Source organism: Desmodus rotundus, chromosome 8, assembly GCF_022682495.2.
Source record: "Desmodus rotundus isolate HL8 chromosome 8, HLdesRot8A.1, whole genome shotgun sequence".
NCBI classification, from domain to species: domain Eukaryota; kingdom Metazoa; phylum Chordata; class Mammalia; order Chiroptera; family Phyllostomidae; genus Desmodus; species Desmodus rotundus.
Genome location: NC_071394.1, coordinates 2436336 through 2457377, shown reverse-complemented (window position 1 = coordinate 2457377; position 21042 = coordinate 2436336). Strand labels below are relative to the sequence as shown.

The 21042-nt window shown below is 60.1% G+C and overlaps 1 protein-coding gene across 2 annotated transcripts in view; it reads right to left on the bottom strand.

Moving 5' to 3' along the window:
- Positions 1–21042, bottom strand: part of TRAPPC9 (trafficking protein particle complex subunit 9) — a 264517-nt gene that overhangs the window by 33227 nt on the left and 210248 nt on the right. The gene's annotated exons all lie outside the window — the stretch shown is intronic.

Here is a 21042-nt window from a genome sequence, read left to right as displayed (position 1 = left end):
AGGAGGCCTATGGGGTAGGAACCAAACAATCCCAAATGCATCACAAGGCAGGTAAGCAGGCAGCTGCCCACCCTGGCCTCGCCCACCTGCTGCTGCTCACCGGGAACACACTACAGGCCGGGCCTCGGGCCCCCACTCCTGCACGCTGCCAGCACACGCACCCTACCACATGCGTGACACTGTGCTCGGAGCCAGGGATGTTACCAGGGACCCCAGCTGGGCAGTGAGTGCAGCCGGGACAGGGCCATGCTTTGTGCACTCTGGGGACCAGGGACAGCTTTCAACAAGTCAAGTCCCTGCCAAGGAAGGGAACAAGATGGGCTATCCGAAGGGGAAGAGGGGCTGACAGCTGGGGGGCGGTGGAGACCCATACATAGACTGCAGCCTGTGTCAAAGGGGCCCACGGGCTTTGCCCATCCCCAAGCAGCTCGAGGTGGGTCCGAGCCACTCACAGCAGGTATTGCACCCCAACCCCCACCCTCTGCCATCAGCGACCCACCCCAGGCTGTGTGCACCCCAGAGCTTTTCACTCCTCATCCCCTAGGGGTGTGCCTCTTCCTTCAGGCCATGTAGAACACCCCCTCTCCCGGGGAGCCTCCAGCTCAGTGGGCGTCTCCCCCGCCCCTCAGAGAACAGATAATATCAGAGGAGGAAGGAATGGCGTCCCCCACGGACAGCAAAGGTCGTGCGTTGGGGAGAGGGCCAGCCCTGCACGGGGCCCTGGGACATGCGCCTCTCCCCTCCAGGACCCAGAGCCACCATGGCAGGTTGCTCTGCGGTCCCCAGTGCCTCTGCGGTGACTACCACGCAGGACACAGAAACAAGGTACACTCATTGGCTGCCGGTCAGGGCCGCCTGAGCACGGACAGAGGGACGCCTACACCAAAGTGCCTGCAAGTGCGGGAGCCGCCCGCTGCCACCCCTTGCCTGGGGACCTCGGGCCAGGGGCCAGGGCAGCCCACACTGCAGTCCCAGCTCAGCAAACAGCACCAGGTAAACATTTGTGGAATGACTCGTGGAGCTGAGCGGATGTGGTCGTCACAGCACCAGAGCGAACCTGACCGTGGATTCTCGGGGACTGCTGTGACAACCCCACAGGTTCCCAGGGTGCTGCTGGCCAACTCGGGATGCCCGGGGCACCCCGGGTGCAAGGCTGCAGGGTCCTCACACAACCACAGGGCCAGGGTGAACCCACGATGGCCTCGCAGGCCTTTGCTCCCAAACTGGCAGTTCCCCTGGGGCAGGAATTCACAGCAACCTGGCTTCCTGGATGACCTGAGCCAGGTGGGGGCCCTCAAGGCCCTCCTGACCTCCTGCTCCCAGCTGAAGGGCCCTAGGCCTCCTCTCGCCTCCCCTCGCCTCCCCTCGCCTCCCCTCGCCTCGCCTCAGGCAGAGGCCACCCTGCCCTCCTGCCCTCCAGTGCCAAGCCTTACTGAGGCCGGAGCTGCTTAGAGAAGCCGCCCTGGCTGTCCCCACCAGCAGGGACTGAGTCCCCGGGACAGCTGTGGCCACCCTCTGGGAGCTGAGGTACCACTGCATCTCATCAGCTGCTGGTGACTTCTGGAAACTGTCTGGGATCTGGGGGCACAGGAGCTTGGGAAGCAGTGACAGGACAGGTGACCTTGGGGGAGGCCTATAAAGTGGGGGTGTGGACAGCTGCACCCGGGGAGCCCCCAGCCTCACACACAATGTCATCCTCTGACACCCTGGAGCTCCAGGCCCCTGTTCCCCAGGCCTCTGAGCCCGGGGTATGGCCTTGCCCTGGGCAGGCACCTTGGCCTCAGTACACAGGGCCAGGGGTGCGTGAACTGCACCCAGAGCTCAGGAGGCCGCAGGTGAGCTCGAGCTCCATGGCGACTCCCTGGTGTATGCTGAGCACAGGCTCTGCCCATCACCATTACCCTGACCGCTCGTAGTCCACCCCGCGTGGTCCTCACACCTCCTCACGAGGACAATGCAATCAGTGGTCCCGCCTCAGCTGCCGCAGGGGGAGGGGAGGGGGTCTGCTGGGCTCCATGCCTTTCCCAGGGGATGCAGCTGACAAGTAGCTGAGCCTGGACTCCCTGCTCTGACACACGTGATTTGTGTCCACCCAGAACCTCACAGCGTGACTTATCTGGGAACAGGGTCTTTGCAGACAGAGTGAAGGGTCTCCAGGTGAAATCATCCTGGGCTCAGGGGGGCCCTAACTCCAGTGAGTGGTATCCTTCCAAGAAGAGGAGATGGAGAGAGCCAGACATGGAGAAGGCGGCCACGTGGATCCAGAGGCAGACGGCACAATGTGGCCACAAGCCAAGGACCACCATGGGTTCGGGGAGCGGGCAGGGGCACGAGGAGCCTACAACACCGCCACCTGGACTGCTGGCCTCCAGAACAGCAAGGACGCCTTCCTGATGCTCTAAGCCCCTCAGCCCCTCAGTCTCTGGAGGGCATTGCGCAGCCACGGAAACGTTGAACCACGGAGGCCATGCCCCCGCCTGGCGTGAGTGGAACCCAGCAGGCTGGGGGTACAATGCAGGGTTTGCTGCCACCCGACCTCAGAGTTAACTTGCAGCTAACGAGACCGCTGATGGCTGGGCCTGGGGCGTCCTCCCCAGCAACCTGCTTTCACGCCTCTGCTGCTCTCCCCTCTTGTCTGGAGAAGCCTCCCACCAGGCCCCCACACCCCCGCTCAGAGAGAGCAGTGACAGTTGGAGGGAACGGCCCTCCCCCCCTCCCTGGCAGAGCAGAAACGGCTCAATTGCAGGTACCCCACCCATAGCGCTTCCCGGCAGCCCTGGCCCACACAGGAGCAGCAGGTGCTCAGGCATGTTTGCAAACTGAATCAACATCTTCGGAGCCTCCTTACTGGGCCGTGATCACAGCTTGCCCGGTGCAGGGGGCCACACGGGGTCTCAGGATGCAGGCAGGGGTTGGGGGGGCGGCAAGGGGGCGGTCTGAGTAGCAGCCCTGCCCACCCCTTGATTTTAGCCCAGGGAGACCCCCACCACTTCTGCCCATCAGCCAGGAGACACAGCTCAAGGCTGTTTGTCCCAGCAGCCCCAGGACGTGGCACATCCATCAGCCAGAGCTCAGCCCAAGGGCCTGCTCCACCTTCTGCGCTGCCCTCCACCCTCTACTGGGCACGGCTTGGGGCACTCTCCAGGCTTCAACAGCACCCTCCCCGGGGGGGCTTCCAACCTGGGAGCCTCCCGAAAGAGACCAGCCCTACCCACCAAAGTCACGGAGCAGCCTGCACCCAAGGACACCCTGTCACCAGGAAGATGAACTCAAGGGCACCTGTGGAATCGCCAACTTCATCTCCCCCCGGTTCCCACCTGGAAAACAGCACCCCTGACATCACATCTGGCTTTGGCACAGATTGCAAGACAACCCCCGTCCCCCAGCAAAGTGCCTGGCCGTCGGCCCCCCTCAACCCCCCCCCCCCCCCCCCGGACCACTGGGCTCTGAGCAGGTGCGTGGGTGAGGCAGGAGGATGGTGCGGCCCCTTCGCTCCAGGACTCTGTCATTGTTCTCGCTGTGAAAACGGCAGCCAGTCCGCACCACGTCCTCCGGCACCTCCCAGGCTGGCTTCCTCTCGGCCTCCTTCGGGCCTTACCAGTCCACTGACATTTCTGTTCTTGTGTCTCGGATTCGACTTGAGTGTCTCCAACCAGCAGTCACCAAGAAGCGTGTTATCTCTGGAGTGAGAAAACACCACACTAGCTCTCAGCCCAGTTCACATCCACTGGCCGCAGGGCTTGGAAGAACTACTGTGCCGTTCCTGGGTCTGTCTCCAAACAGAGGCCAGCGCTGCCTCTGCCCCGCAGGACGCGGCAGGCTCGGTGCCCAGCGTGCATTTACAGGAGCTCGCTCGCCCTCCTCTGCCCGCTCTGCCCCTGCCCAAGGCCTTGTAAGCACACGTGGGGCTCCGTCCAGGTCTGCCAGGCTGAGAGACAGCCGAGAGCCAGGGACTGCTACCTGCTCCGTAAAGTCTACCTCCCCCCGCAGTAAGAGAGCCCTAACATGCAGCCAGGCACATGGCCACGTTGACAAAGCCGCATTGCCTCGCTGCCCCTGCTCAGGTGTGGCACTGTGACTCAATTCTGGCCAATGACATGCTCAGAGAAGAGGTCTGTGCCAATTCCAGAAGTACCCTTGAGAAAGGGAGGCTGCCTGAAAACTCCACAGGACAGCTGGCATAGGGGCAGCCAACTCAGGTTCCCAGGCCAGGCTGGGCAGGAGGGGGAGTCCAGGTTCCACCTGCCACCAGGAGTGTGTATGCCAGAGAAACTGGACTGCATCTGAGCCAGGATTACTTCAGGGGCTTTGCAACGGTAGCCAAACCTTGCCCTGAGGGACACACGCCTTCTGTGCCTCACAGGCACGACCGCTGTTCTCGGGAAGGCTCACAGCCTAGTGTCAGCCCTGAATCCAAACTGGGGGCAGGAGCCCTCGGGGGAGCCACACCAAAGATGTGGTGGGGGGAGGTTTCGAGGAGGAGGCGACGTGGAGGTTTGGAGGTTTAAAGCCAGCACAGAATGCAGGGGTGGGGAAAGCAGAGGCAGTGTCCAGTAGAGTCACCCACCTAGGATCCTACCAAGAGAGAGGCCCTGAGGGAGTGGCTGCGAAGGTGGCCAGGCCCGGGCTGGGATAGGCCCTCACGTTCTTGGGAAAGCTCAGGAAAGTCTTTGAAGACCAGGTCACACCTGCCTTTTAGAAAACGGCCCTGGCAGGCAGGGGAAGCAGCAGGTCCTGCTTCAACAGGCCTGGCGAGAAGGGCTGCGCCCCGGGCGCCCCGCGGGGTGACCGACCGACCCTAAGTGAAGGAAGCAGCCGGCACCGTGGCTCCCCTGCCGTCCTCCAGGCAACGACCCGGCTCAGGCCCCACGGAGTTCTCACCGGCCTGCAACCTCAGACTCTCATTTTTCCAGACTGGTGGGACACAGCCCAAATCAGCACAGCGGATGCAGTGGGACAAAGAGGGACATTTACACGTGACTTTAAAGAAATGAGCCCTCACGTGGACGAACATAGTTGCAAAGTCTCTAAAGACAAGGGGACTCTTTCACTGCCTTCTAGGCCACCTGCGTCAGAAACAGCCCTAGACCCTGGAAGCTGGCCGATGTGTCGAAGTCTGACGGTGTGTGGCCACGACGTCCCAGGGGCCCTTGTTGCTGAGCATGGAGCAGCACTCAGACCCCGCTGCTGCCAGGGCCACCCCCGCACGTCCCACTGGAGAGGCGGGGCCCTGGGGTGTCAGGCCCACACCTGGGTCTCTAAAACCAAACAAGGTCCCTGTGGCGATTTCAGTCACTCACACAGGGCCTGTGCCACGAGCCCCACAGCCTCTCCTCCTGGACGAGTCACTCACCTGAACATCCTCCTCAGCAGGCTTGAAGGGAGAAGGGAAGGGACCAGGTGGTGGAGGAACAGAGCAGATGACAGCCCAGCTCTAGACGGCCTGGCCTGTGGTGGGTGAGCCCCATATCTGCCAAACAGCTAGCTTCTGTTCTTGGGCCCCCGACTTATTCCGGGCCCAGGACAGGCACCGCTCCCCCACGCGCTCCCCACAGCTCAGTGGCAGAGGAGATGTCATGCCCGGACCCCCTGACCCATTAGTGAGACCCCAGCTGCCTCCTAACCACTGCACACACCCACATACCCACACACGGATGGGGCACGTCCCGCGACGATGGCTTACCTAGAGCGGGTAACCTGGGAAGAAAACAGTTCCAAGGCCTACCAGAGAACCAGAATGTGGAATTTGCATACGTATGTATGTATGCAAAACCTAAGTGTGTGCATGTGCCCAAAGTGGGATCTCTTCCTATATATAGACGTGCAAACGTACAGAGGCAGCTCCGTCACATAAATATGCATGTGTGTGTGTGTGTGTGTGTATCTCCCACCCCCGGAAATAGAACTCTGTGTGCTTCGATGCATTAGTGTTCCAAAGGGCGACTCAGCGCTGAGCGCCTGTGTTCCAGACCGAACGCACCCCGGCTGCTGGCTTCTCCTTGAGCCACCTCCCTCGCTCAGAGCCTGTGTCCCAGGTTCTGGTGCTGCGGCTGCGGCCCCCCTGCAGGCTGTGCAGGTGACCATGCGTGTCAGCAGGGAGGACCAAAACAGAGCTCCCTGCAGACAGCGAGCATTGCATGGAACCACGGTGGAAGGCTGCTGGCTGCTGGTTTCAGCAACTTCAGTGCAGGAGACTCCAGGGCACACCTGCCCAAGGCCTGATGTCTCTGCTGCAGAGTTCCAGGTGCCTGTGGCCCCATCTCAGACAACATGTCTCCAGTGGCTCTCAGCGAGGCCACTTCTGGGGCCATTTCTGGGTCGTGCTCTCTCCCCCAGCCTTTGTCTAGGGTACCTGGAAAAGAGACCCCCCAGGGCCTCCCAGCGCCCACTCCAGCGCCACAAGAGGCACAGAGCCAATGGGACAGGGACAATGTGGGGCTGTGCCACCAGACGCTGCTCCTGTCACCAGGAAGAGATCAGCCGCTGTCGTGAGCCCTGCCTGCCTCACCTGCAGGCGTCAGCAGCGGCTGAGCTACACGTGGGGGAAGTGCACCGGGAACCAGGAAGAGGCCACAGCAGGCAGCCGTTGTGCCTCCTCACCCCTCCTCTCCTCTGGTCCTGCATTTTCACTTCGTGCCACGTTAAGAACCTGTCCATCACGGGGAGCTGTGGCGCAGTTACGGTGCTAGGCCACGTTCTCGGTACACGCATGACAGCCCGCCACTTGACATCCGGTGCCTGACTAGTGACAGTGAATGTGACTGTGGTGCCATCGCGAGGATGGACACTTCTGAGCTCGTTCCGTGCTAGCAGGCGAGCTCGCAGTCCCTCCCACTCCGCATGCTGCACCTCATGCTGCCCTAACAGGTGGGCATAACCTGCTCATGGCACAGAGCGAGGAGCAGGCCGGGAGTTAGGGGCTTTCCTCGAGGTCACCCAGTAGTCATTCCCTCAGAGTCTGTCCGACTCCAGGGCCCATCTGCCGGGCTGAGACCCACGACACCTGATGGCTACAGCGGTGGCAGTCTGCGCTGCTCGCAGCTCCTGTGCCAGTGACAGCAGAGCTAGCCTGGACCTCCACCAGCTGGGGCCTGGGAGCCCCAGGGCTGGACCACTGTCACAGAGCCCGGCCCCTGGCCTCACCTGCCACACACACGGGGAAGAAGCAAGGAAGAGCAGAAGTCTGAGTGCCCTGGGTGCGAGTGACCCACACACGGCCCGGCTGGCTGCGCCATTCTACAAGGTCGGCAGCTCTCACAAGGAGTGGCTGCAGGGCCGAGACTGGAACCAGGGCGCCAACTCCCAGCTCAGTGCTCCCCATGGAGCCCAACCAGCAGAGCCTGTGGGGAGGGGGCTCCCGGGGGCTACCTTGCCACTGTGACCCCGCACTGGCTTTGTCCTGGAGAGAAAGTGGGTTACTGCTCACAAGGTTCTAATCACAAAAGGCCACAACTGTCGATTAGGAGCGCGACTCTAATGCACATTCCAAAGCACTAATCCAAAGCACTTGCAAAAGCCGTATAATTTTCCCCTTGAAGGGATTTAAGTCACACACTGAAGGCTTTCTCATTCATCAAGGAGTTGGGCAACCAAATCGCCCATCCACCACAAATGCACACAGCCATCTGCCCATCTGTAAGTTACGCACTCATGTTATCCTTTTCACCCATTCAACTGTCCACTCACCCACCCTTCCTCACCCCTCACCAAGCTCTGCACGGACCCTCCCAGCCATTCACTTCCCACCTCTCCAGCTGCCACTGACTGAAGCCCCATCACACGCCCGGAACCTGCCAGGCCCAGGAGCACCTGCTCGAAAGGGACGCTCAGTTGGAAAGGGGGGCCACCGTGTCAAACATACTGCAGAAGCTCCGTGAGCACAGAGTTCACCTTGGGGACATCCCCGAGAATAAGGAAAGCTGAGTAATGGAGAAAATGCACACCGGCTCATCCCCCACCCAGCAGATGATGTCACGGGTCACCAACAGGCAGTTGCTTTGGACGTACAAGTGGACAGGCTGTGAGCCCACTCCCATGGCCCGACCTGCCAGGAAGGAGAAGACCTTCGGAGCAACAGCAGGAATGGTGTCCCCCACTGACTCTGGAAGCAGGAAGGGTGGCTGAGGAAGGGCAGCCTCCCTGAGGATGTTGTGTCTAGGGAGGTCGCACAGCACGCTGGCTCTCTGAGGAGGCACAGGACCGTCCTAGGGACACGGCCTGGGAAGCTCAGATGGTGCCCAAAAGCCAGACAGGAAGGGAAAGGGTTGCCCGTGGACTTACTGGAAATACATGAAATGACTCTGAAGCCTGCGTGGTGGCTACATAAAGCAATTTTATCACTCCCACTCGGCGCAGACTGAGAGGGTGTCGGGAAGGTCTCCACAGGCACAGGGCTGCAAATAGCCCGGCCTCCTGAGGGGCCTGGGTGGGCTCCACTGCTCGTGGGGCAAAGGAGAAAGCACACCTGTGTGGTTGACAAGCACACCTTGAAGGGTCTGCCACCCAGAGAGCACACTGCTCGGTGCCAAGGACACTGAACCACTCGCCTCCGGGCTCTGCCCCTGCCTTGCCAGGCACTTTGCCACTCTGGGAACGCCACTCTGGGATCGCCCCTCTGTTCTGAGCTCCTGACATGGCGCGGGGGACGCTGTGCACATGGTCTGTATCCATTCCTTCCCTGGGCCTGGACCTCCTGCTCATGGGCTCCCCACATCACGGGCACGGTTTCCAGGTGCATAAAATGACAGGGCACAGTCAGCCAGGGGCCCCTGGGGCTCCGCAGGCACTGCCAGCATTCATGGTGAGGCCTTCCGTCGTGTCATGGCCACGCGAAAATCCCGTGTTTCTCCCCCGTCAGGCAGCACGCACCAAGAAAACAGACAATTCTGCCTCCAGCTGGAGGGCTCCCAGCTCCAGTTGCCCGGCTGCCTCTGGCCCGCAGGTGTGCTTCTCATTAATGAAATGAAAAACGAGTTCATCACTCTTCCTGAGCAGGGGGTGGGGCACAGCCTTTCGAGATACAGGTGGCCCCGCAGAGGCGGAGCTGGGCACGGAGGGCTCCTCAGAGGTGGACAGAGCAGACCACCATGCTCAGGGCCCTTCCCCCACAGCAGAGGGCCGTGCATCTGCTGGCCAGGCGTGCACTCGTCCTCGTGCACACGTGTGCCCTCCATCTGCCAGCCCGGTGATGCTTCTGCCTCTGGACTGTTCATGAGATGCTCTGAAGTGACAGCGAGGCTGGCAGGAAACGTCTCCTGTCCCGCCCACCCAGAGACACACCACTCACCATCCAGGGAAGGCCCCGCCCACACTCGTGCCCGTCACAGCCTGTGCCCACCAGCGTTCCCCAGGCTAGGCACCTGTCAACATGTCTCCGCAGCAGGAAGGGTGCACAGGACAAGCAACTGGCTTCCCCTCCACAGCCTGGTCCACGTGCAGTGAGGGGCGGAGGGAGGCGGGGTGCCACCCGGTAGCCCCTTCCTGATCTCTCCTCCACTCTGGAAAGGGCGAGAGGGTGCACCCCTGTGCTGGGGGCTTGTGGTCTCATCATCTAGGGGTTCAGAGTCTGCCTGCCCAACAGCTGGAAGGGCGGGCAGGGGGTAGCCCAGCGCCAGTTCACCCAAGGCCCGGAGCTTGGAGCCCAGGCAGGTGCTCCCTGAATGCCTGCCGTGTGGGCACACTCACAGATGGATGGGAGAGGGAGCCAGCAGGCCCCCAGCCACGGACCTCCCAGCAGGCACGGTTCAGCTCTACGCTTCGGGATGCGGGAAGCGGGCCACCCGTGAGGCTGTGCCTGTCTCCTTCTGGGTCAGCCATGGTCTAGAACCAGGACAAGGTGGGCCCAGCCCAAGGGGTCAGGAGCAGAAGGCAGAACGCAGCGTGAGGGAGTCACTCTGGGCAGCTGGGGCAGAAACCCCTCAAGGCAGAGCTGCTGGCTCTAACGTGGAGGGTAACTTTGGAGACGGGACAAAGGGCTCTTGGTTTGGTGTTGCCATTCTCACTTGTAAATGGATATGCAAGTATTCAACATTTCTGTATTACACGTATCACATGCAATCACTGTAATCGTACATAATTATTGTGTAGACACACATGGATATGACAAATGCATAATTACCTAATAAATATGCAAATGTAAGTATTATTTGGGGTGTTGTTTATTACTTTTGTTTTGTCTTAATTCTCAGAGCAAACGGTCTCACTACAAGGGTCACCTGAATAACACGATAAAAAGCAGGAAGATGACCACATCTGCTCGTGCTTTGTCTGAGCGTTCTGCAGCAGAAACTTCTCCCCTCCCCACCAGCTGATGAGACCCTCACAGGGCTCTCTGAGGGCGCGCTGTGCTCGGAAAGCCGCGGTCGCGCTACTCCAGCACAAACATGCTCTCCACCACCACCCGACTCTGGGACGTCAAGAACCTCAATCATAGTGTTCTCCCTGAGTCTGAATCGACAGGGCCGGCTTTGTCCCCGAGCCTCAGATCGCAGATGGCACCATTAATGATGCTCTCAGTTCTGGAAAGGAGTTAAGAGCTCGGCGTGGAGCCGGGTCTGGGCTGGGGCCCTTCTTGCTTCACCCTGGCAGGACCCGACCCTCGGGGCCTTGTCTGCCCTGGGGGTCAGGGTGCTCACAGCACCTTCGCCCTCCCTGTGGGGGGAGGAGGATGCACAGGACCACCTGGCACCAGCCCCCAACACAGGGCAGCCCAGACTAGCACCCAGACTCTTCCGGCTCCTCCTCTTCCCGGCTGTGCAGCTCTGGACAAGGCAACGGCCCCTCTGAGCTTTGGTGGGATGACGAGGGTCCCAGCGGTCACAGCAGCTGCCTCGAAGGGAGTGCCCAGCACAGAGCGGGGCTCATAGCACAATCCTACCAAATGCTGCCCTGATGGACTCCTCCCTCCTGGCCAAACCCCTCAGAAGACCTGTTGGCACTTGGCCAAGAGGGGGCCAGTGGGCTCTGAGGCCAAGGCTGGAGCACCTGGGATCCACCTAGGGAGCATGCTGGCCTCCAGCTGCCCCTGCAAACCACAGCAGCACGCTGGCAGCCCGGCAGCTGCAAGAGCGCTACCTTCTGGTGTGCAACCATCACCCTTGCACACCCTGGCAGGGCATGCCTGAGGCAGACGCGTCAATCATTAAACCACTATTTGTCCAGGGCTCCAAGAGGTGGGGGCTCTGCTTCCTCTGCAAACATGCTTGCAAGACAGTAGGGCCTGCCTGGTTACCTTGTAACCAGGAGCTGGGCCCCGGGATCAAAGACAAACCGACAAAGGAGATAAGCCAGAAGAGACCAGCTGTGGGAACATGAAGGCCAAGGTGGGTGGGGTGACTGCTCAGTGTCTGTCCTCCCCAGAGTGTGGGGACAGGCTCCTGTTTGGACTCCTAGGCTGTGACCAAGTGGCCCTGGGGGAGAAGGGTGCCCAGAACTCAGCGCTAGAGCCCTGGTGGGGTCTGTACCCCAGTGCCAGTATCTTGCCAAGTCACTTCACCTCAGGGCCTCAGATCCAACCCCTTGCCATGACAATGGTGTCACCCATGCTGCAGGTCCCCATGGAGATCCAGCTCGGTCAGCAGTCACAGAGCGTTTTGCTCACTCCTGACCTTCTAAATAAGGACCCCTGTGCTTGCTCTCTGCAGGTCGTTCCTATGTGGCCAACCTTGCACCTGCCCTGTGTGAGGGGCTCGTGAAAGGCCCACCTCCTCCGAGGCCTGCTGGGGACATTGCAATTGGCTAACAGTTTCCTCTGCCAGCTGCTGTCAGGCATGTGTAGATGGGCGACCGCACAGGTGGGAGAGGAGTGCTAGTGGGTCAGGGGCAAGTGTGGCACCCCACTTTCACAGTGTTGGCTCCTCCATCTCCACCTGCCAGAGCTCGAACATAGCATGGGGGTGTGCTGTGCACCCGAGAAGCAACAGTGGTTTTGCCAGACTAGACCAGAGCCGGTGAGCAAAGCGGAGACCCGGGCCTGCTAAGGCTGGCCCACTGTGTGTACCAACACAGCCTGCACACTCAGCCCATGCACACGCCTCCCACAGACCCACCTCCCAGCCCTGGCTCACGCTGCCATCTCCTCCGAGAAGGCTTCCCGTCTCTTTCCACACACGAAGTTCTGCCCCTGCTCCTGGCCCCCTCGCACACGCTGCTTCTCCCAGGAACCCTCCTGGTCAGCCCCAGACAAGACGGCTCCTTCCACTCTCATCGCCATCTGCCTGACGCCCACACCTAGCCGATGGGCCGGGAGCTCCTCAGGGACTGGAGGCCTGGGTCCCTGAGGTCCCCCGCCCCTCCCCCAATGCTGGCCCCGGAACCCCAGACACACCTGCCTGGTGGGGTAACCTGAAGGCTGCCTTGAGGCCCTCAGGCCACTCCCTGCCAGGCACCCAGCACGTCCTGTGTTTCTGTTTTTAGAAGCAGCAATCAGCCATGCACACTGTCCTAATGACCCACAGAGACAGTTAGTTAAAGCCGGCTTCCACTACTTACTAAGCAAACCAAGCTTCTGCATAACAAAGCTCATGCTTCCAGAAACAGAAAAGGCATGTGGGTGACAGCATGCCACAGCTCCAGAAAGCAGGGAACTGAACGCTTCCTGCCGATGACAGCATGGCAGGGTCCGCACCCGGACAAGGAAGGACCGAGAGCAAGCAAGTGACACCGCTGCCAGCAGAGCTGGTCCTGCCTGCAGGCCTCGTCCTCTCACCCAGAGTGAGCTGCCAGGGACAGAGAAGAGCCCGGCCAGGGCCTGGACCCCAGACAGCATGGGGCAGCTGTGTGTGGGGAGAGCCACAGGCAGAGATCTGTGGGAGCGCACTGGGGGGGGCACAGAGGTTAGTGCCCCAGCAGGGGTGACAGCTGAGCTGTGCCTTAAAGGATGAATGAAGTCTGTTTGCTCAGATGGAGCAAAGAAGCAGGGGGAGGAGGACATGGCCTAGGGACGTCTTCAGAAGGGTGACCCACAGAACGCTTTGAACATCTGATGCAAACTACAGCCCCCACCCTCAGGAAAATGCACCCCCACACAGTGCACAGATGTGTGTGCCACAGGAGAGTGACGCGTTCCGGTGGCTGTGTGGACGAGAGCAGGGGTCTCCGCCCCCAGCCCCCAGCCCGGGCCTGGCGCACACAGCATGTGGAGCAATGCTGGCTGAGTGAACAGGCCTACGACCGCCACGCTGTGAGAGAGTGGTGACCCATCTTACACAGTTTTCTAGAAGAAAGGCCACGTCCTCCTCGAGCTTAGAGCAAGTGCAGGAAAGCCAGCTGTGCACCGGCCAGATAGACCCTGGTCCTTGTGCGCCAGCCACAGGGCTCCTGGAGGCAGAGGGGGTGACAGCCCTGGAGAGCTGACTGACTGCTGCTCTTGCGCAGGGCAGGCTGGTGGCTCTGTGATTTCCCCTCCAGGCCCCTGTGCCTAGTGAGGTGCATTCACACAAAACACCCGCTTGTCTGTCAACGGGTGCTGTGGGCAACTGATGCCACTTTAACGTCCCCGAGCTCACTGAAGTCGGGATCAAGGCCCCTCCACAGGTCCAGAGGCTGAGATCTTGCACGGTATGTGACGTGCCCACGGGCTTGGCTGGAAGGGGGTCCCAGGCTCTCAGCTCAGAGCCTGCCCTCTACTGACCTGCTGAGGCTTTGGAGGAGGGCAACACCCGGCACTTTCTGCCACACCAGGGCCCATCCACTTTCCACCACCACGGGAGGCCTGGTAAGCTTGTCTCCCAGCTCAGGGGCCCATCCTTGGCTGAGACTGACGTCCCTGAGCAAGAGGTTCCCTGGCTGGTTTTTTCCAGCTGTTGGGCGAGGCTAAGCATCCCGTGACGAGTCCCCGGCAAAGAACCTTGGAAGAAGGACGCTGTCGGCAGCTGTCTGAGAAAGGTCAGGCAGCTGCGTCTTTGAAGTCGCCCTGTCAAGCTCAAGGCCTGGCTTCAAAGTGGTGGAGGCCAGGCCTAGTTAAGGGTCACTTCCTTTGTCAACTCCTCACGCGGGCAGGAGCTCTTTCGCCCAGACCTCCGAGCACTGCAGCCTAAGTCGACCCACTTGAGTTTGCAGGCCTCTCTTCCTCCCTAAGCAATTAAACAGCTCAGCTTCAAACACTTCCCCCTCAAGCATCGGCCCTGTGCTTCCTTAGCGCATTCCGAACCAAGTGGGCAAGACGCAAAAGTGAGCGTGAGGCACAGCGGGGCCAACCGCTTCCCTTGTGTGATGCTGGCCCATGCCCAGAAGGAAGTAGGCAGGGTCAGTCCCAACATACGACCCTGTGTGAGATGAGGGGACCTCAGAGGTCCTGTCCCATCCACACTGCCACGTGCTCTTGGCCTTGAGTATGTCTCACGGTCACGGCTCCCTGCACACAGCACCTCCCGCCCGCCATGCTCAGCCCGGCTGCGGAAGGATGGTCACTGGAGGGAGAAGCTGGTGTGCATTAGGAGGCAGAATGACTCACCCAAGGTTGCTCAGACCTGCAAATGGAAGCCAGAGCTTCTGCATCCAGACCTGTGAGCTTTTTACTGCTCCCGGCCCCTGAGGGGGTGGTGATGGCTCTGATGCAAGAGCCCAAGAGCGAGGCCAGCCAGAGGGAGGCCCCGACCTGCCTGGTGCCAGTCTGCTCCACCGCACAGTGGGCCAGGGGCCAGCTGTGGTGGAAACCCTGCCTGAGGCCAGGGGCCCGCGGCTTGGCCTGCACCCCCTCTCAGCAGCCGCTTCCAAAGGCACCAACAAAAGTCCACTGGGCTCATCTTGTCCCTGAGAAGATGGCTGGGTTGAACGCTAAGTGGCAACACCAATAAGTGAGGCAGGCTGGCTGGGGACATGTGGCTAGCGGGCTGGTCCCTCCCCTGGGGCCAGCTCCCCTGCCAGAGGCCCTTGGTGCCCAGTTCGCCCCAGGCTCTGTGTGCGAGGCTGCCGCCCAAGAATCTTTCTGTGCGGCCCCTGGATGAGGCATCTGAGGGAGACAAGCGCTCTCACCGCTGAGCAGTGAGTGTCCGCCGACCCACGTCCAGACAGTCACTCTCACCTCCAGCAACAACTCCCGTTTGCAACCCCCGCCCTGCAGCGGGCTGCTTTGGGACAGCTGCAGGCTCCAGACAGGGGACGCCCTGCACAGAGGAAGCCACAGGAAGCTGCAGGGTTGAGCCTTTTTCATCTTGTGCGGACACAGAGGGAAAACCAGAGGAAGACCGAGCTCTCCACCACTTGTTAAACGTATCATATACCTCGAAATCCACTCTCTTACTTAAGGGACAGAAAGCCCCTAGGACGATGTGGCCCGGGCCACCTCCTGTGGTTGGCCCCAGACAGAGACTGACTCTACCACAGGACTTTCAGCCGGTCAGCGCAAAGCCCAGGGCCACCTCTGGGAACAGGGCTGCAGCTGCTCCCAGGCCCACAGGGCAGGCGCACTGGGGCAGCAGGCACATGCAGAGGGCGTGCCCGGCAAGGCCTGCAAAGCTGTGTGTGCCAGCCACTCCCCTCTGACCGGCATGGAGGCAGCTCTTTTGCCCACCGGGGCCTGCCCATCTGCTGGGGACAGAGGCGTGGCTGCCAGCAGCCGCTCACCTGCACTGACCTGGGCCAGCGGGAGCGGTGGGCCTGGGGCGGGGCCAAGGTGCTGCACGCACACCAGGACGACCCAGCGGGCGGCAGAGGCACTGCAAGAAGCATGCGGGCACACTCCGCCTGGAACCGTAAGTGGGGTCTGAAGCGAAGGAGACCGCAGGGCCTGGGCTGCATTTCCCCCACTCACCAGCACCCCGCCCCGCCCGCAGTATGAATGGCCGAGGCTAGAGGAGAACACGGGAGGCCTGCCCGAGGAGGGAGCTGCCCACAAGGGGAAGGCCACCCAGGGTCTGCGGGAGAAGGAGGAGGAGCGGCCTCGGACCCAGAGCCTCCAGCACTGCCCAGATGAACAGCGATGCCCCCTCAGGGTTGGGGAGGCATCTGGCCCGGCTGGCTCTTTTTGCCTGCTGGGGTCACAGCCTTTCTCCCCAACAAGCCTGGAAACTCCCTGAGGAAACAGGCCGTTTCTCACTCACTCGCCCCACTGCACTCACAAAACAAGTATCTGGTGAATATTCACACTTGAATAAGTAAACGTGTCGAATACTCAGTAGTACCAGCATTCCACAAGCATTTGCTTCGGGCCCACTCTGTGTCAGGTCAGGAACAGGCCCCGGGGACAGGGAGCTGGACCCAACTTGGACCGAATCCCCTTCACTCAGAGTGGGAGGCAGGCATGGATCCTCCCGGGGAAGCCAGGGCGGGGGAAGCCAGGGTGAGCGCATGGGGATGGCAGCACCGAGGGGAGGGCAGCGAGGGTGTGCTTGAGGAGAGGGGACCACCTGCTGGGTCCAGAGGAGTAGGTGCGAACCCATCCAGGAAGGATGTGAAGAGGTGACAAGGGAACCCCACGGGCCGAGGTAGGGGTTATGCCAAAGGCAGCCTGGCAGCCCCTTTGCTTCCCGGACAATTCGGTTCTGAGGCCACCAGGGGTGGTAGGGAAATGTGGGCCCAGGGTGGGCCGGGACATGGGGTGGGCATGGAGAGAGCCACCCCATGCGGGATCCTCCCGTGCGGAACAGCAGTCACCTGGGTGAGTGACTAAGATCCTGGGAGGGGAGGGGGCAGGGCGCTGGGTGACGGGGGCCACACAGAGGGATCGAGGACTCTGGGGTCACAGCAAGAAGCACGCAAGCCGCCGGCTCCGAGCCGAGGGATGAGGGACGTGGAATGACGGGACGCCGCAGACTGCAGCTGTGCCACTGGGCTGCAATCAGTGGGCCGGCGGGACAGCAGCTGTCAGCACGGACAGGGATGGGCGTTAGGGTGTGGACATTCATTATGCCTGTCTCCGCCTGGCCCTGGCCTCGGGGAAAGCATGGAGTGGCAGCACCCACAGAAACGACCGTCCCCAAAGCCGGGGTCCTGGCCACTAAACGCCACTTGTCACTAAGGGAGCCAATGTGCCGGGGAACGTGGATGACAGCGGAGCAGCTCAAGGTGACACTGGAAGGTCTTGTGTGGGGAAGCAAGGGAGCGCACAGAACGAAGGGGCGGGTCGAGAGGCAGGGAAGTGGGCTCCAAGGACTGTCCGCTGGTTGAATCTGAGACAAGCTGAGCAGCAAAGTAAATAACTGCAACATTTTAACCCACTGAATAAAACAGGAAATGAAGGACTCATTCAAATAGAAATAAATGGGCAAAGGAAAGTATGAGGAGGAACTGGAGATTTACCTAGTTGGAAAGCACTTCCCCACAAAGTACTTATTGATCACAAAGAGAAAATGAAAGGAACTTCATAGCAGAGATTGGCAGACTCCACCTCAATTAAACGAGCAAAGTGACCACCACTGATGATGGGACAAACGGAACTGAGGGCCCCCAGAGAGACGGGAGGAGGATGCAGCCTCACTTCCGCCGCATTCCTGCCAAAGACACCCGTGCTGGATCTGGTCACGAGGACGCAGGACCCACCCCAAACGGAGGGACAGTGGACGAAGAGCTGGTGGTCGCGTGCGTCTGAGAGGGCCGAGGGGGGCACGTGTGCCAACTGCGTGCAACAAGTGGCTCTGAAGGAGACCTAGAGCTCTCTTTCAGTCTTTTTCTTTCTTTCTTTTTCTTCTTCTTCTTCTTCTTCTTTTTTTTTTTTTTTTTTAAGTATAAAGGACATGGTTGGGACAACTGGCCAAACTGGAGCAGGGCCCAGGTACTGGGTGGCAGGGCCGATGCCTAGTTCCTGGCTCTGAGTGCAGAGTGGTGGCCGTGTAAGAGAATGTCCTCATTTGTGGTAAAGGCACACGGAAGAGCTGGGGACGGCGGTGCATCGGGCCAATCACTTCCTCCAAAATGGTTTGGGAGAAAGCCTCACTCCTGTACTTGACCTCCCCCCCAGCCTGCGCCCAGTGCCAAACCACCTCCGGGGGAGGTGTGGGTGTGCACCTGGCGCGTCAGGCCGTGATGAGGTCCGGGTGAGCGAACAACTCAATCGTCACAACCTGTGAGCCGTGGCAGCGTCAGAAGGGAACAGGAGAGTCTGAGAGCACACATCCACGTGAGAGAAGTCTAATGTGACACACCAGCGCCACTCGCGAAGATCTCCAAGGCCAAACTGAGTCTCCTCCGGCCCGAGCCACGCACGTGAGGGCCGGCACATGCACAGGGGCGCCTGCTGTGACAGCGGTGATAACAGGAGAGACTGGGCACAAGCTGCGGCCCTGGAGCAGCCTGGAGCACCTGTGCCCGCGCCGGGTTAGGGGTATGCCGCCACCGCCACAGCTGCCAGCTCCGAAGCAGGTCCCAGGCGGGGCGGTTAAGGGAGGGGAGGTGGCCGAAGGTGCTCGTGTGCTGCCGCTGAGGAGACAGGACAGGGCGTCTGCGGACAGAGCGGGAACTGGGGGCTGCGGCTGGGGACAAGCTTGGAGGGAGTGGATGCTGTCCTCGAGCAGCCTGCCTGGTGGCCTCTGTTCCGAAGGCAGCTCCTGCATGTTTACATTTGCAAAATAGAGCAAATGAATGGCTGTAGGACCTTGGGTGGGGGGCGGCTTTCAGGGCAGGAGTCCCCGCCTCTGAGTGGGGGGCACACGCAGAAGGAGCCCAGCCTGAGCCAGGCGCGGAGTGGCTCTACACTCGGCCACTCACGTGTCAGGACAGTGCCACGCTCGCCCAGGCTTTCGAGCATCCCGGTGACGTGAGATGCTAAGCATCAGCAGAGGCCCATCCGTGGGGGCTCCCCTTAAAGGTGGCTGCCCTGAGGGCTGGGAATGGCTGAGAGCACTAGCCCGGCCAGGACAGATAAGAGGACAGCAGGGGACCTGCTGATCCCAAAGGGTCCTCCCGAGGCAGGAACAGCAGCGTCCTGAGGATTTTTCTTTGTGTATGGTTTCTGTTCTCACTTTTTTCATTCGAAAACTATTATTCATATCCGCTATAAGTTTTTTCTATTCTTTACAAGCTTATAGGCATATGTTTGGCAAAAATGTCAAAGGGACAGTGAAACAATTGCTCCAAGTCCCTACAGCCACTGGGCCCTGGGAAGGGCCTCAGCTTGGGCCGACCAGCCTCTGGGACTCACCAAAACCACGAGATGAGTCTGGTGACCCGCAGGCCAAGTCTCGTTGGGGGCCTGAGTGCTAACTGGCCCTCTCCCCTGAGCAGACATCGGTGACGGGTATGGTGCTAGGGAGCCCACAAGCCCAGCGCCGCTGCTCAGTGACTTGGGAAGGAGGCTGAGGGCCATGGGCAGGCTCCACAGCCAGGGAGGCTCAGCTGCCCACTGCCCTGCGGATGGTGGAGAGACCTGGTTCTCACGCCCCTCTCCCAGGGCCTCCAAGATACACCTGCATTTGGTGACTGGCAGCAGCCACCTGGTGTGAATGTCACGTTAGACACAAGCACACGAACGAGCCCCACACGAGGCTTGCACGTCAGACAAGACGAATGGGCTCTTTGCTGGAGTGGGGCAGGCCTCCCTGCAGAGTCCCAGAAGGCCCGGACACAGACCGTCCTCAGAGGCCAGGGCAGCTTGTCCGTCCGGCACCCAGGGCCCAGACTCCTGCACGGAGCGGGCCAAATACTGATGGCCCCACTGAGACGGAAGGAGCAACATTCGGGCATGAGGGGTTCTCTCCCCACGAGGCCTGGGAGCCACGTCGCTGTCCCAGGCTCTGTGCCTCGTGCCCACACGCACGGCTGGCTTCTTCACCACAAGGCGCTGCAGGAGGCCTCTCGCCTCTGCTTCTGAGATACCCGCACAAGCTCCCACCATGCACGCCAGGCAGGGTGTGGGAGGTCCGAGGACTGACCAGTCCCCACCCACATCACACTGGGAGTGCCTCACAATCAGAAATCAAGTTTAACTTGTGTTTGGGTCCCACGTACCTAAGACAGAGCCTGGGGCAGACTAGACGGTCAACAGCTAGCTATGTACTGAATGAATGGAAAACTCCATCAATCAAAGAATCTACACACTCCACATAACCTGAGGTAACCTCAACTCCTGAACCTGTTTCAAACTTGTAAGAAAGGAATACTAACGAAGACCTCACAGACTGGCGTGGGTTGGACAAAGTGGGTGGAGAATTTGGTCACCAAGCCGTACTCCCCCAAAGTGCGGGTGTATCATTCTCTCTGAAGCAGTGCAGTGGGCCATCCCTACCCAAGTCACCACATGGCCACAGCCTCGCAGATGAGCGTCACCCTCATCCTTATGGGACTCAAGCTAGCAGCGCCATGCAGGCAGTGGTTCTTTGGAGAATGTGTACTGAATGTCTATTCAAAATGTTGCCAACCCCAAATTCGTGTTCCCTGGATGCCAAGGAGAAAGAGCACAGGCCAGGCGCTGATGTGTGTAAGGTGCTCTGAGAGGAGAGTGTCATCAGCTGCAGAAGGTAGCCGGAGGCCCAGCAATGGGACATTCAAAGCAGCGTGGCCAATGGCTTGGCCCCATTAGTCCCCATGACCTGGCTGCTATGAAAATGGCTGGAAACAGCCTCCAGACAGACTGTCAGAGAGCACACTGGGCTCTGCAGTCCACCCCCCACCCGTCTTCCCACCTGGTCGTGCGGCCTTCCCCGGTTTGCAGGACCGAGACTGCGGGGGTCTAGCAAGTGCCATTGAACCGTCTTGAGAAAGCGGGAGAGCCACATGCCAAAAAACGAAAGTCGATCAGCATCGTTCCCCAGAATTACAAATTAACTCAAAATGTTTTATAGACCTGAATGGTAAGCCTGAAACCATAAGGCTCCTAGTAGAAAACAGGGGTGACTGGTTCCTAGGCGCAGGCCTTGGCGAGGACTGTTTTGGTTTGACGCCAAAAGAAAAAGCGACGACGCGAAAGCAGGTGGTGCTGTGTCAAACCAGAGAGCTCTGCGCAGCAGAGGGAGTAATTAACAAGATTAAAAGGCAACTTACTGAATGGGAGAAAAATTCGCAAATCATATCTGATAAAGGATTAATAACCAAAATACATTAAAAACTCATACAACTCAATAGCAAAAAAACCCTGAACAATCCAATTAAAAAATGAGCAGCAGATCTGAA